At 39.7% G+C, this 15,245-nt stretch overlaps 1 pseudogene; it reads left to right on the top strand.

Moving 5' to 3' along the window:
* The first annotated feature begins 11,999 nt into the window (after positions 1-11,999).
* Positions 12,000-12,650, top strand: LOC129062085 (transforming protein RhoA-like; annotated as a pseudogene).
* The last annotated feature ends 2,595 nt before the right edge of the window (positions 12,651-15,245 follow it).

Below are 15,245 nucleotides of genomic sequence, written 5' to 3'. Positions count from 1 at the left end.
TAGGTTCTTTATGAATTTTTTTTTCTCTGAACATGTGTGTTTGCTACCAGATCATTAACAGTTTGGTAGAGGAACTATTAGGCAGCATAACCTAAAGAGGAAAAAAAAAAACTTTGCAACTCAAGGCCCATCTTAAAGGCAAATCAAAACATCTTGAAAAAGCAATATGAGTCAATATGAAACTAACATTTTATAATCATTTTGTCAATTTTCACTAAACTTTCTGGAAATATTATTTTTGGTCAATGAAGTACTCTTATTTTTAAATACCAAAGAGTAAATGCATTAAATTTTCTTCTCTTTTATGGCCGAGTAGTATTCCATTGTGTAAATGTCCTATAGTTATTTTATCCGCTTATCTATTGATGGACAGTTGGGCTGTTTCCGTGTCTTGGCAATTGAAAACAACATTGCAATGAGCATAGCAGTGCTGATGTTCTTTTGAATTAGCGTTTTGGGTTCCTTTGGATATATTCCTACAAGTAGGATTGCTGGGTCAAAAGACAGATCCATTTTTAATTTTTTGAGGTATCTCCATACTGCTTTCCACATTGGCTACACCAGTCTTCATTCCCACCAACAGTGCAAAAGTGTTCCTGTTTCTCCACATCCTGATCAGCACTTGTTGTTTGTTGATTTATTTATGATAGCCATTCTGACAGGTGTGAGATGGTATGTCACTCTGGTTTTAATTTGCATTGAGCATCTTTTTATATGTCTGCTAGCCATCTGTATTTCCTCTTTGGAGAAGTATCTATTCAGGTCCTAGGTTATTTTTTAATTGGGTTGTTTGTGTTTGGTGTTGAGTTTTGTTAAGTACTTTATAAAATTTTGGATATTAACCTTTTATCAGATGTATCAGCAAATATGTTCTCCCATTACATGATTTGTCTTTTTATTTTGTTGACAATTTCCTTTGCTGTACAAAAGCTTTTTAGTTGGATGAAGTCCCATTTGTTTATGTTTTCTTTTGCTTCCCTTGCCTGGTGTCCTGCAAGCATTCAAGACAGGGCAAGTTAACACTGGATTTGAGTAGCTAGAAGAAAATAGGCAGAACTGTCGGGATGTCTGACATGCCTTTATTCCAGGGTGGGGTGATCTGCATGCTGGTGGAAAGTCCCAACACCCTTATATACTGAGTGCACACAATGCTGGCAGGGTGCCAATAGCTGACCTGGTTATATAACAGAGCTTAATTTGGTGTATGTGGGTCCTTACTCAAGGTTATATGAACACAGCTCAGTCATAGTCACCTGGACATCTGGGTGAGGGAGCCTGACTGACTCCATTGTCCCTGCATTTCACTCCTTCACGGTTCCTCACTGTACAATCTTTGTGAGGGTGTCTTCTGCAAGGGTCCCTTGGTGAGGAGCACAGACCCCTGCACCCAAATGCTGCAACAGCAGTAGATGCTGCAGTAGCAAGCAACCAAAATACACTGCCATTCAGTAGTTAAGGAAGCAAGGACCCACTGCCATTCAGGAGATAAGGATGCCCACCATTCCTGCAGGGGGATCACCTGTTAGGTGTTTGATAGTATGGATCTCAGAAGCTTGTAGAGCTTGGCTAACATGTGATGGACATATGGAATGTATACACAGCATTCAGCCCCAACTAGGGCACATACCCCACCTTGTGATGCAGTGAGCATGTCTAAAGCCATGTGGCTTTGTAAAGCTACTTTTCACAATTGATATACTTCCTCATTTAAGAGGCTTAAGGAATCATGTGTTGCATTCAATGCATGAGAAGTGTGCATATCTAAAGCAGTTATGTCAGCCTCAGTGACTATAGAAGAAGCTTGAGGAGAAAAAATGGCTAATGGGTAGTGCCACCATGGCATACCTTTACCCAGTGTCATGCATTAAATGCTTCCCAATTGACTGCTCAGACTATGAGAGTTTTCTGAACTTGGGCAGGCAAATAAGGCCATCCCCCTGGTACAGCAGCCAGTCCAATTTGAGATCTTTTGCTAAACAGTTTGATGCTTGGCCATCAAATCTCAGACCCACCCTGCAGTGGGGTAAGTGGTTATTGTCATGGGTGCTGTTCCTGCTATATCATCCATAGCCAACAGGGCAGCATACACTGCCACCAGTTGCTTTTCAACTGAGGAGTACCATACCTCTGCTCCTTTCTATTTTGGGACCAGAATCCTAGGGGTTGTCATCACCATTCCGATTGCTGCCAAAGACCCCACCCAAAGCATTCTTGGGTCACATGCACATCTAGTTCACTAAGTCTGGCAGGATCAAAAACACTCAGGGCCTGGGTGCATTTAATAATATGCTTTTCTCCTTGAAATGCTTGTTTCAAGGTCAGGGTCCAGTCCCAGCTCAATCCTTTTTTTATCAAAGTGTACAAGGGGTGAATAAGCTGAATGGGGTGGGGCATGAACACTCTCCCGTACCCAAGCAGGCCTAAAAACATTTGGAGCTGCTTCACAGTGGTAGGGTTAGGATACACTTGGATCTTATCTATCACCACATCAAGGATTACTTTTGTCTTACCTGACCAGACAACCCCCAATAATTTGACAGATAATCCAGGCCCTTGCAGCTTGGCTTCATTCACTGCCCGACCACATGACTTCAGATGTGACAACACTTGTGGCACTGCCTTTTCTATTTCTGTAAGAGAATCACTGGTTAGCAAAACATCATCAATGTATAAAAGGTACACTGATACAGGCCATAGACACTTAGCCCGATCTTTGTCTATAAGCCTGTGACAGATGGTTGGGCTGTGCAAATACCCTTGAGGGAGCACTGTAAAGGTCCACTGATGGCCTTCCCATGTAAAGGCAGACTCATCTTGACTCTCTGGAGCAATATCAATGAGGAAAAAGATATTTGCCAGATTGGCCACAAGATGATGGGTTCACAGCTCATTGGTTAACAGGTCCATCGAGTCCGTCACAGAGGGGACTACTGCATGTATTGGGGGAATAACATTATTCACTTCCTGATAATCAACCATCAGTCTCCATGTGACATCTGGCTTCTGCACAGGCCACACAGGGGAGTTGAAGGGACTGTGGGCGGCCCTAATTATCCCCAACTTTTCTAACTCTCCCATAGTGGCCGTGATCTCCTCATGTTTCCTGTGCAGCCAGTACTGCTTAACTAACATCACCTATCATGGGGATGGTGACTGAACAGGGAGATGTTTAACATGCCCCCACAGACTGGCTTTTACTACTCTCACTCACAAGTGGAACTTCCTGACAGTGGTTTGTTGCCACAATCCTTGGAGCACATGAATGCCCAGGATATGCTCACAAATGGGGGGCACATAAAAACTATATTCATGGGGGTGGGGGACAATCACCCAGTACTCAGGGAGAGCTATATGGCCTTCACTCCCACATTGTGTCCCCTGTAACCATCAACAGAAGCTGCAGGCCCTGGAAACTTGTCAGGGTTTCCATGCAGGATCATACATTCTACCTCTGTATCTACTAAAGCCAGGACCTCCTGGACATTTGTAGGGAACCAGCTGATAGCCAATTCCACATGCAGCTCTGGTCCTCACCTGTCCCCTGTAGACTGGTCCCTCAGCCCTCCCCCTATTCAAATTGCCAAAGGGTATCTCTTCTTCTCAGGAGGCTAGTACAGCCATATGGTCTTCCAGATGCACAGAACGGGCCTCCTGGGGCACACCCCCAGGTTTCCCCTTTGCTTGCTTCTTCTGGGGCCACAGGAAATGTTGGCCAGCTTGCAACTGTTTCCACAATTCTAATAGGTAAGTGTTTGGCTTCCTATCAGTCTTACTTTGATCTCCTCCAATCCTTAAAAGATCTACCCATATCTGGGCTCTAGTCATCTGCACAGGTTCACTTTTTGCCTGAGGGGCAGAGAGGGCTTGAGACACCATCCAAGCTCCTTTCTTCTGCCGCTGACTCTCCACCCCAACCCCCAGACTTGCCACCATAATGGTGACCTCACTAACACAGCACCCAACATATGGGGCCAAAGTGGCCATGAGGGATCCAAAAGAGGCAGAGAGGGCATGCTGCAGTACTAGATCCCTCATCCCTGCCTTAAAGAGTTCATTGGGGCCATGAGCATTGAGGTTAAACATGGTCTGTCACATGCCCATCCCCTGTAGGATCTGCAGTAAGTCCACATTGGACTGCCATTTATTCAGTGTCCAGCACCTCTCTTGCATCTGCTCAGATTGTATGGAGAGCAGCCATGACCCATTCTAAGAGAGAATGAGACCTCTGACCCCTTCTGTTTTGCCAGATATTTTGCAGCTGCTGGGGCAGGGAGGAGTGAGTTGTAATGGAAACTAACTTTTCTATCTCACTATCAGTGCACATAATACTATCAACCCTTAAATCCCAAAGGTGGAGGAGCCATGCTGTTAAGAGTTCCCTGGATTGCTGCCCAAACCGCTTCCCCAGATCTACTAGTTTGGCCTGTGTTTAGGGGTGATACATCGTGTGCTCAACCATCTGGGTGAGGCCAGCTAGGATCACCCCAGGCACCACAGGCTGCTGTGATTTCATTTGCATTACTACTGGGTAGGCCCTCAGGAGACTTAGCTTGTCCTCTCCATCCTCTGAATCATCCACTATGATCAGGGAAGTTGACTGTCAGGATTCCACTGTCCTGAGATTCTCCTCCAGAGGACAGTCCCGAACCTCCAAGCCTTCCTCTCCCTCTTGGAGTTCTCATAACTTAGCTACATCATGAACTGCAGTCTCTGTCTCAGCTCGCAGAGCTTTAAGAAACACCCAGCCCATAGTCCCTGCCACCTCCCAGGCACTCAGCTTTTCCACGTTTCCCCTACTGCCTGCAGAGCCTTCTCCACCATGTCCGGTGTGCCACTAACATTGGGCCAGCTCTGGGGGGCAGCCCAAGATGTAAGACTTGCCACTGAGTACCACATGCTGGTCTCAGGCCACCCCTCGAAACCTCTCTCTAGGAGTGTCAATGGCTCCATACCATACTGTGACAAATCCTGCCAACTACACTAAATGTCCTGCCAGCATTCTAGGCTAGGCAGGTTAACACAGGATTTGGGTAGCCAGAAGAAAAAACACAGAGCTGTCGGGATGTCTGTCATGCTTTTATTCCAGGGTGGCGTGATCTGCACACTGGTGGAAAATCCCAACTCCCTTATATACTAAGTGCACACGAAGTTGGCAGGGTGCCAATATCTGACCTGGTTGTATAACAGAGCTTAATTTTGAACATGTGGGCCTTTACTCAAGGTTTTATGAACACAGCTGAGTAATAGTCACCTGGACATCCAGGTGAGGGAGCCTGACTGACTCCATTGTCCTTACACTTGGGGAGATATATCAGATAAAAAATTTCTACAAGGAATGCCTGAGATTTTTTCTTCTAGGATTTTTATGATTTAGGGTCTAAATTTAAGTCTTTGACCCATTTTTAATTTATTCTTGTGTATGGTATAAGAAGGTGGTTTAGTTTCATTTTTCTGCATGTATCTGTCCAGTTTTCCCCACACCAGTTATTGAATGAACTATCGTATGTGCTTGCATCCACTATTGAATATTAATTGATTATAAAGGTGTGGGTTTACTTCTGGGCTCTCCATTCTGTTCCATTGATCCATGTGTCTGTTTTTATGAGAGTACCAGGCTATTTTGATTAACTATAGCCTTTTAGTATAGTTTGTTATTAGGTAGTGTGATTCTTCCAACTGTTCTTTATTTAGGATTGCTGTTGTTATGTGGGACCTTTTGTGGTTCCATATAAATTTTTGAAATATTTGTTCTAGTTCTGTGAAATACATCATTGGAATCTTGATGGGAATTGCATTGAATTTGTAGATTGCTGTGGGTAGTATCAGCCTTTTAATGATGTTAATTTGTCTTATCCATGAACACAGTGGCATGTGCATTCATTTATTTGTTCTTCAACTTCTTCTTTCAGTGTCTCATAATTTTGCAAGTACAGATCTTTTACATCCTTGGTTTGGTTTATTACTAGATTTTTATTTTATATTTGAAGCAATTGTTAATGTGCTTGTTTTCTTAATTTTCCTGTTAGTTCATTATTGGCATATAAAAATGCAACTGACTTTTGAATACTAATTTTGTTTCCTGCTACTTAGCTGAATTCTTTATCAGTTCTTGTAGCTTCTTGGTGTAATCTTCGGTGTTCTCTATGTACAGTATCATGTCGTCTGCAAATAATGAAAGTTTTACTTCTTCTTCTCCAATTTGGATGTCTTTTATTTCTTCTTGTCTGATAGCCATATCTAGGACTTCCAGTACTATGTTGAATAAGACAGGTGAAAGAGGACATCCCTGTCTTGTTCCTGATCTTAGAGGGAATGCTTGTGGTTTTTGTCCATTAAGTATGATGTTAGCAGTGGGTTTTTCATATATGGCCTTAATTATGTTTAGGTACATTCCCTCTATTCCCATTTTGCTGAAAGTTTTTATTATAAATGGGTGCTGGATTTTATCAAAAGCTTTCTCTGCATCTGTTTATATAATCATGTGGTTTTTATCGTTCATTTTATGTGGTGAATCACATTTATTGATTCGTGAATGTTGTGCCATCATTGCATTCCTGAAATAAACCCAATTTCATCATGGTGTATGATCTTTTTGATGCGTTGCTGTATTAGGTTTGCTAATATTTTGTTGAGGATTTTAGCATCTATGTTTATCAGTGATATTGGTCTATAATTTTTTTTCTTTGTAGTGTCTTATTCTCTTTTTTTTTGGAATTAGGATAATGTTGACCTTGTAAAATGAGTTTGGGAGCCTTCCCTCCTCTTGAATTCTGTGAAATAGTTTGAGGAGAGGTGTTAGTTTTTCTTGGAATGTTTGGTAAAGTTCACCATGAAGCCATCTGGTCCAGAGCTTTTGTTTGTTGGGAGGGTTTTTTGTTTGTTTGTTTTACTGCTTTAATTTCATTAGGTATAATTTGTCTATTCAGATTCTCTGAGTCTTCCTGATTTATTTTTGGAAGATTTTATGTTTCTAGGAAATTACCCATTTCATCCAGGTTTTCCAGTTTTTTGGCTATAATTGTTCATAATATTTTCTTATACTCCTTTGAATTTCTTTGGTGTCAGTTATTATTTATCTTCTTTCATTTCTCATTTCACTTATTTGTGTCCGTTCTATTTTTTTCTGAATGAATCTGATTAAAGTATTGTCAATCTTGCTTATCTTTTCAAAAAACCAGTTCTTGCATTCATTGATCTTTTGTATCATAATTTTTTTAGACTCTATTTCATTTATTTCTGCTCTGATCTTACTTATTTCCTTCCTTCTGCTCATAATGAGTTTTGCTTGTTTTTCCTTTTCTAGTTCCTGTAAATGTGACGTTGGATTGTTTATTTGAGTGTTTTCTTGTTTGTTTGTTAGTTTATTTTAGGTAGGCCTGCAATGCTATGAATTTCCCTCTTAGGATTGCTTTCCCAGTGTCTCACATATTTTAGATTGTTATGCCCTCATTTTCATTTGTTTCAAGGTGTCTTTTGACTTATATTTTGATCTTGTGTTTGAACCATTTATTGTTTAATAACATGTTACTTAACTTCCATGTTTTTGCGTGTTCTTCTTATGATTGATTTCTCTTTTGATAGTATTATGATCACAGATGCTTCATATGGTTTTATTTGTCTTAAATTTATTAAGACTTGTTTTGTGTACCAGCATGTTATCTATCCTAGCCAATGTTTCATGTGCATGTGAAAAGTCTGTATAGTCTGCTGCTTTTGGGTGAAATGTTCTGAAGATATGAATTTTATTCATTTGATCTAGTGAGTCATTTAAGGTTTCTGTCTCCTTGTTGATTTTTGACCTGGAAGGTCTATTCATTTAAGTCAATGGGGTGTTAAAACCCCCAGTGATGAATCTATTTCTGTTGATCTCTCCTTTTATGTCCATCAAGATTTTCCATGCACATGTACATATGTTGTACACACAAGTGTGTATATATGTATGTATACATATGCGTATACACAAACATAGAATGAGAGACAGAGGTTTATTTAAAGAAATTGACTCACACTAGGTGAGGTCTGCCAAGTCTAAATTATACTTTTGCATACAGAGTCCATCATAAGTAAGGCCTACTTGAGTGTGGTTGGTAGGGTAATAATATGGGTATAGTAATTTATAGTTTTAATTTGAACATCTCACCTAAAATGTCTTATGGTGTGCTTGAGTGTGACATTGTTATGTTACAGAATTACATGCTTTATGATTTTGTAATAAAAGGTTTTGTAATAAAAAATTTGATTTACATATTTAGGTTCTCCTATGTTGGGTATGTAAATGTTTACTAGAGTTATATCCTCTTGTTGGATTGTTCCCTTTATCATTATATGGTGTCCTTTTTTGTCTCTTACTATTTCTTCAGTTTTAAAGTTTATTTTGTCAGATATAAGTATTGCTACTCCAATATTTTTTTTCTTTTTCATTTGCATGAAATATTTTTTCCAACCATTTACTTCTAATCCATGTGTATGTTTTGATCTGAGATGGATCTCTTGGAACAGCATATATATAGGTCTAATTTTCTTATCCATTCAGCTACCCTCTGTTTTATGGTTGGAACACTTAAGCCATTTACATTTAAGGTGATCATTGATAGATACATATATAGTACCAATTTATTGTTAGATTGATTTCCTTTGTTTTTTTTTCTTTCTCTTTTTCTTCTTCTTCTTCTTAAAGTAAGCCCTTTAACATTTGTTGCAGTATTGATTTGGTGTTAACAAAGTCCTTGTTAGCTTTTTATTATCTGGAAGTTCTTTATTTATCTGATTATAAATAATTGCCTTGCTGGGTACAGTGGCCTTGCTTATAGGTCCTTGCTTTTCATCACCTTGAATATTTCACACCACTCCCTTCTGGCCTGAAATGTTTCTGATGAATAAACATGACAGTCTAATTGGTGCTCCCTTGTAAGTAACTACTTGCTTTTCTCTTATGGCTGCTAGGATTCTCTCATCTTTAAGACTTGTCATTTTAATTATGGTGTGTCTCATTGTAGGTCTGTCCAACTTGTTTGGGACTCTCTAAACTGCCTGGACTTGTGTGAAATTTTCCTTCACCAGATTAGGGAAGTTTTTGGTTATTATTTCTTCAAATAGGTTCTCGATTCATTGCTCACTCTCTTCTCCTTCTGGTATTCCTATGATGTGGATGTTGTTATACTGCATGTTGTCCAAGATGTTTCTTAAGCTTTCCTCAGTTTTGTAAATTCTTTTTTCTTTTTGCTGCTCTGCCTTATTGTTTTTTCTACTTGTCTTCCCAAAACACTGATTCAATCCTCAGCTTCATCTAACTTACTGTTTATTCCTTCCAATGTATTATTTATCTCAGATATTGCATTCTTTATTTCTGACTGATCTTTTTTATGGTTTCTATGTTTTTTTCATACTGTTGAGTACCCTTATAATCATTACTCTAAACTCTATCTGAAAAATTTCTTACTTCCATTTCATCTAGTTCTTCTGAAGAATTCTCTTGTTCTCTCATTTGAGGTCTATTTCTTTGACTTCCTATTTTGGCTACTTCTTTTCATTTGGCACTTTAGATGTTAAATTAGTCAGCCATCACACTGACCAGCTGTTAATCTAATCAATCTGTAATCAGCAGTCAGACTTAAGCACCACAGGGTGGGCAGAGTAATTCTTATAGACAGATATATTGCTTCCTTTCAGGCTGATGCCATCAGAGAGGAGTGCTCTGCCTGAGAAAGATGGCTCCTGCAATGTTGGGGATGATCAACACATGGATCCTGGTGACTGTTCCTTCAGTTCTTTCCCCAGAGCCACCAACCCCCGACCTTCCTCTAGCATCTCTAGTCCACTCTGCCTTCCCTTTGCTGGCACCCAGGATAAATAGCTGCAAATGACTTTTTTTTTTTTTTTTTTTTTGCTTTGGCCCTTTAAGATTGTCTCTATATTTCCAGCCATCTCTCCCTGGCTGACAGAACCCCTGCTGCTTTTCACAGCTGGCTATTATCTGGGTTCCTGTCTGACTCTGGTGCCATTGCTTAGGGAGCCCAGCTTGGGATTTAGACCCTGCACTTCTCAGGGGGAACACTGGACACTGAGATATCCCTCCAGCACTTCAGTTGCCACCCTGGGAACTCAGCCAGCCCTCTCACATTGCCTCTGCACTCCCTACCAGTCACGTTGTGCTGAAGTGTTTCTTCTGTCTGTCCATGGTTGTAAGGCTTCTCTCCACCTAGTGTTCAGTTGGTTATTCAAAATGATTTCTCTACAATTTAGTTGTAATTCCAGATTCATCCTGGGAGGAGATTAGTGTAGTTTTCATTTACTCCTCCATCATCTTGGATCTCCCTGAATACATTTTTGAGTGGAGAATAATAGATTTTGGGTTTTAGGTGCCAGAAGACATAGTATTTTCAGTGCTATGATCTTTCTCCTTTTCTGACAGAGGTAGCAAAAGATGTGTTGGGGAAGTCATGACACGAAGGCTTTTGTGTCATAATCTTGTCAGGTGCCCCAAGTTCATAGACTACACAAACTCTTCCAGTTTTTAATTTGCAAAGTTGGGAGTTCCAAACATAAAGAAAAATCTTTTAAAAGTTTATGAGTTACAAAATTAAAAGCCTTTAAATGGAGAAATATAAAGGTAACATACTTATGAAGAAAATAATGCCAACTATTGTAAATATTAGACATTTCAAAAATGGTAGTTGAAGTACTACTAATATTAATTGAAGAACAGAAATCTCTACATTTAAAAAAACCCAAAGACTAATTATACACAGACAATATTATAGCAATAATCAATAAAATATTACATTTGGGATGGATTCAGAGGTCCACTGGTCACCCTATTCAAAATGGCCAGCAACATGCCAGGGAAAGGAATACTTTTCAGATTAATGACAGCTGATTTTCTGAAGACATTTAAGTTTATGCTGTTGCAGCTGAAACAATGTCAGGCACTACTAAGAATACTGTGCCTTAGAAGCCAAATAATAAACATGATTCTATTCTTGGGGAAAAAACATGCTTAAACAGAGTAAGGGACAACAGAGCCACAGGCAGAGGGGAAGCAGGATCTGGGTAGGGAAGCAGGATCTAAGTGAAGGGAAGGAATTTAAGTATAGTAATTTGTGTGAGCTGGATAAAGGGAATGACCTCATGAACACAGACTAAACAGATTACAAAATCTCAATGTCTAAAGATTAATACTAAGAAAAATTGGTATTCAAATGATCAGGGTATGAAACAAGGAATGACAATAGAATATTTTTAAAGTCTAGTATAGAATATTTTTAAAGGGAATTTGAGGAAGAAAAAATAAAATGAGACAATGTTACTTTAAATAGAGGAGACTCAATAAAGGAATAGAGAGCACAGATAATTTTTAGGCTTCCCAGGGCTTTTTCTCAAGAAGAGATAGGCTGATGCACCCTTTTCTTTAATTCCCCTATGGTGCAGCTACCCAGCCACTTTTCTTTGCTTAGGAGTGGCCACTGATTGCTGCAGTCCTTGACATTTGCTCCCATGAAGACTGGCTACACAAATGGATGAGATTATTACAATTTCTCTTTTCTTCTCCCAAAGACAAGAATGACAAGCTCTCTCTCTCTCTTTTTTCATTCCCATGAATTTATTCCTAATCACAGCAAGGATATGTGGAAAAGTTACAAAGAACTCAGAATTGTACAGATCTACAGTCATGAATGCTATGGTGTTCTCTTTTAACAAAGTATAGATATAGAGCTTAGGGGCAATGCCTAATTCATAGGACTGTTAGAAGAATCCAAAGGGAGGCTGCCTGTTGCCTGTCGTCCACCATCCTTCATCGGTTCTCTCTTTAGTCTGCCTCCGCTATGTCCTTGGACACCTGCCCTAGCCTCCGAGCTTGCAACTCGGACAGGTGTCCTCAGCGCAGAGATGCCAGAGTTGGAGCTGTCACTTGAGTACCTTTTATCTGCGAAGTTCAAGGCACTTTGTAGAACTTCTGCCACACTTGTGCAGGCCGTGGTCTTGCAGCACGTTTGTAAGCAATGGCTGTCATCTGGAAGAAATTGGTGTGTTGGAGATGGAGCCTGTGGCAAGACTTGCTTGCTCTTTGTTTTTAGCAGGAACGAGTTTCCAGAGGTATGCATGTACCTACAGTGTTTGAGTTAACTATGAGGCAGATATTGAAGTGGATGGAAGGCAGGTAGAATTGATTTTGTGGGACACAGCTGGACAGGAAGATTATGATCGCTTGAGGACCCTCTCCTACCCTGACACCGATGTTATATTGATGTTTCTCCATTGACAACTCTGATAGTTTAGAAAACATCCCAGAAAAATGGACCCTGGAAGTCAAGCATTTCTGTCCCAACATGCCCATCATCTTGGTTGGGAACAAGAAGGATCTTCAGAATGATGAGCACACGAGGCGGGAGCTAGCTAAGATGAAGCAGGAGCCAATAAAACTGGAAGAAGGCAGAGATAAGGCAAACAGGATTGGTGCTTTTGGGTACATGGAATGTTCAGCACAGACCATAGACGGAGTGAGGGAAGTTTTTGAAATGGCCACGAGAGCTGCTCTGCAAGCCAGACATGGGGAGAAAAAAATCTGGGTGGCTTGTCTTGTGAAACCCTGCTATAAGCACAACCCTCATGCGGTTAATTTTGAAGTGCTGTTTATTAATCTTAGTATATGATTACTGGTCTTTTTCATTTATCTATAATTTACCTAAGATTACAAATAAGAAGTCATCTTGCTACCAGTATTTAGAAGCCAACCATGATTATTAATGCCCTACCCACCTGACCCGCTGAGGTCCTTCTGACACCACTCTAGCAGCCCTCCTCTGTACTTCCACCTGATACAGCAGGTGCTAATTCAAGGAATTTCTTAACTTCTTGCTTCTTTCTAGAAAGAGAAAATGGTAACTTCTGTGAATTCGGCTGTGACTACTTCATACCTAACATGGCCTGCCTGTCTGTCATGGCATGGCTTATCTGTCAGCTGCAAGGTACTCTGGTCAGTCACCACTTCAGACCTTTCCTCCTGAACAGATTTCATTGGCAGAGCCATGGAGTGGGCATCCAGTTTTTTCAAAACGTGCTCAGCCAGAAAGACCCAAGTCCATGCAGCTGTGGCAGAGTTACAGTTCTGTGGTTTCATGTTAGTTACCTTAGAGTTACTGTGTAATTAGTGCCACTTAATGTATGTTACCAAAAAATAAATATATCTACTCCTGACTACATGTAGTATTTTTTGTATAATTGGATTTCCTAATACTGATATTTGTCACCCTCTCAGAAAGTGTATTGGTTTTTCTAAAAAGAAAGTGTATTTCAAAATAAAGTCAGATGGAAAATTCAACAACAACAACAAAAGAATCCAAAGGGGAAAAATGAATGTAAAGAGCTTAATATAATCCTGCTATTATATTATAAAACTTATCTGCACAGAAAAACCTACACAGAGATGTTTATAGCAACTTTGTTTATAATGCCAAAACTTGAAAGCAACTAAGATGTTCTTCAGTAGGTGAATGGACATATAAACTGTGGGACATCTAGGGAATGGGGCTATTATACTGCCCTAAAAATGAGCTACCAAGCCATAAACAGACATAGAGAAAACTTAAATGCATTTTACCAAATGAAAGAAGCCAATTTGAAAGGGCTACATACTGTTCAAGTCTAAACATGTGGAGTTCTGGAAAAGGTAAAACTATGGAGATGGTAAAAGATCAGTGGTTAGTAGGGGTTAAGAGTATGGGGATAAATGAATAGGTGGAGAACAACGGATTTTAAGGGCAATGAAAACACTCTGTATGATAACACAATGATGGATTAATGTCGTTATACATTTGTCCTAATGCACAGAATGTAAAATGCCAAGAATGAACCCTAAGGTAAACTGAGGACTTTAGGTGATAATGATGTGTTACTATAGGTAATCAACTTTAAGAAATGTACCACCATGGTGAAAAATGTTGATAATGGGGAGGCAGCAGGAAATCTCTGTACTTTTCTCTCATTTTGCTATGAACCTAAAACTGCTCTGAAGAAATAAAAATACTAAAAAACGGAAACAGTTTATTAACTTCACAGATGCCATATTTTTAAAATAAGACTTTAATTAAAAAACATTTACTTGGCACCTGTGATGTATCTGGCCCTGTGTCTGGCACTGGGAATACTGAGTTTCTTCCAGGAACTCAAAGACTATTTGGGGATACCACCAGATAGATAGTGGCAGTGTGGTGAGAGCTATAATAAAGGCACACACAGCTTTCTACAGGAAAAATAGAACTGTCACTTAGCTTAGATGGGTGGAGGTGAAAGGTGTTTCTGGAGTAAACAGCATCAGAATTAATGGATAAGTTGGAATTAGCCTGGAGATGAGAATGGACAGGTTGGGAAAGGGGGTGTGTTACTAAGAGAAATTGGATTAAGAGTCAACTAAAAGGTACAGATATCTACTATGTGCCAGATGATTTACATACACTAATTTTCTTAATAAACTTAATATAATATTTCTCATTTTATAAATAAGAAAACTGAGACTCAGAAAATAAATGACTTGACTATAAAGTGGGGAAGACAAGTTTTGTGTCCTATTTAAGGCTCCGTTAGTCTTCTCTGTCTCTACTTTTAAAAGTGAAAGGGAAGTTAATCAGATCTTTATGTCCTCCACCATCCCCCAACATTCTGCAGTGGAGAAAGACTGGATATTTTATTATGAATGACAACACCCAGAAAAACAGAAAACTTCCTGATTCATTGTTCAGGGTGAATTTTTAGGGGTATAGGGGGAACACTTATGTAGCAGTATTGGCAGGGCAAGTTTTAGTTGGAAGAACCTCCTGTCTAATTTTTTTCAGTGTCACTGTGAAAAAGAAAACTTTGTCTGAAAAGCACATTATTGCATGCAGACATATCTGGCCTCACTCTGAATACTCCAAACCATTCTTTCTCAAGCACAGCACTGGACAGAGACCAAGGAGCTAAGACCCTTACTCACCATCCCTCCTCTGGTGGAGACTGACTTCTAGAGCAATGAAATATGTGGCTCTGGGCTCAAATTATATCTCTGTCACCTTCTAATTGTATAACCTTGGGCAAATTTCTTTGCATTTCTAAGTCTTGGTTTTGCCTTCTGTAAAATGTGGTTGATAACAGTACCTAACTTACCAAATTGTTGTGAGAATCCACAAAGAAAAATGGGAGACTTCAAGATGGCAAAGTGAGTGGAAGTCACACCAACCTCCTCCCAGAACCAATCTGGAATTACAACTAAA

The sequence above is a fragment of the Pteronotus mesoamericanus genome, unplaced genomic scaffold, assembly GCF_021234165.1.
Source record: "Pteronotus mesoamericanus isolate MK-2021 breed Mesoamerican mustached bat unplaced genomic scaffold, CSHL_Meso_final scaffold_705, whole genome shotgun sequence".
Taxonomy (NCBI): domain Eukaryota; kingdom Metazoa; phylum Chordata; class Mammalia; order Chiroptera; family Mormoopidae; genus Pteronotus; species Pteronotus mesoamericanus.
Note: the sequence above shows the minus strand (reverse complement) of the source record. Positions and strands in the feature narration are given on the sequence as shown.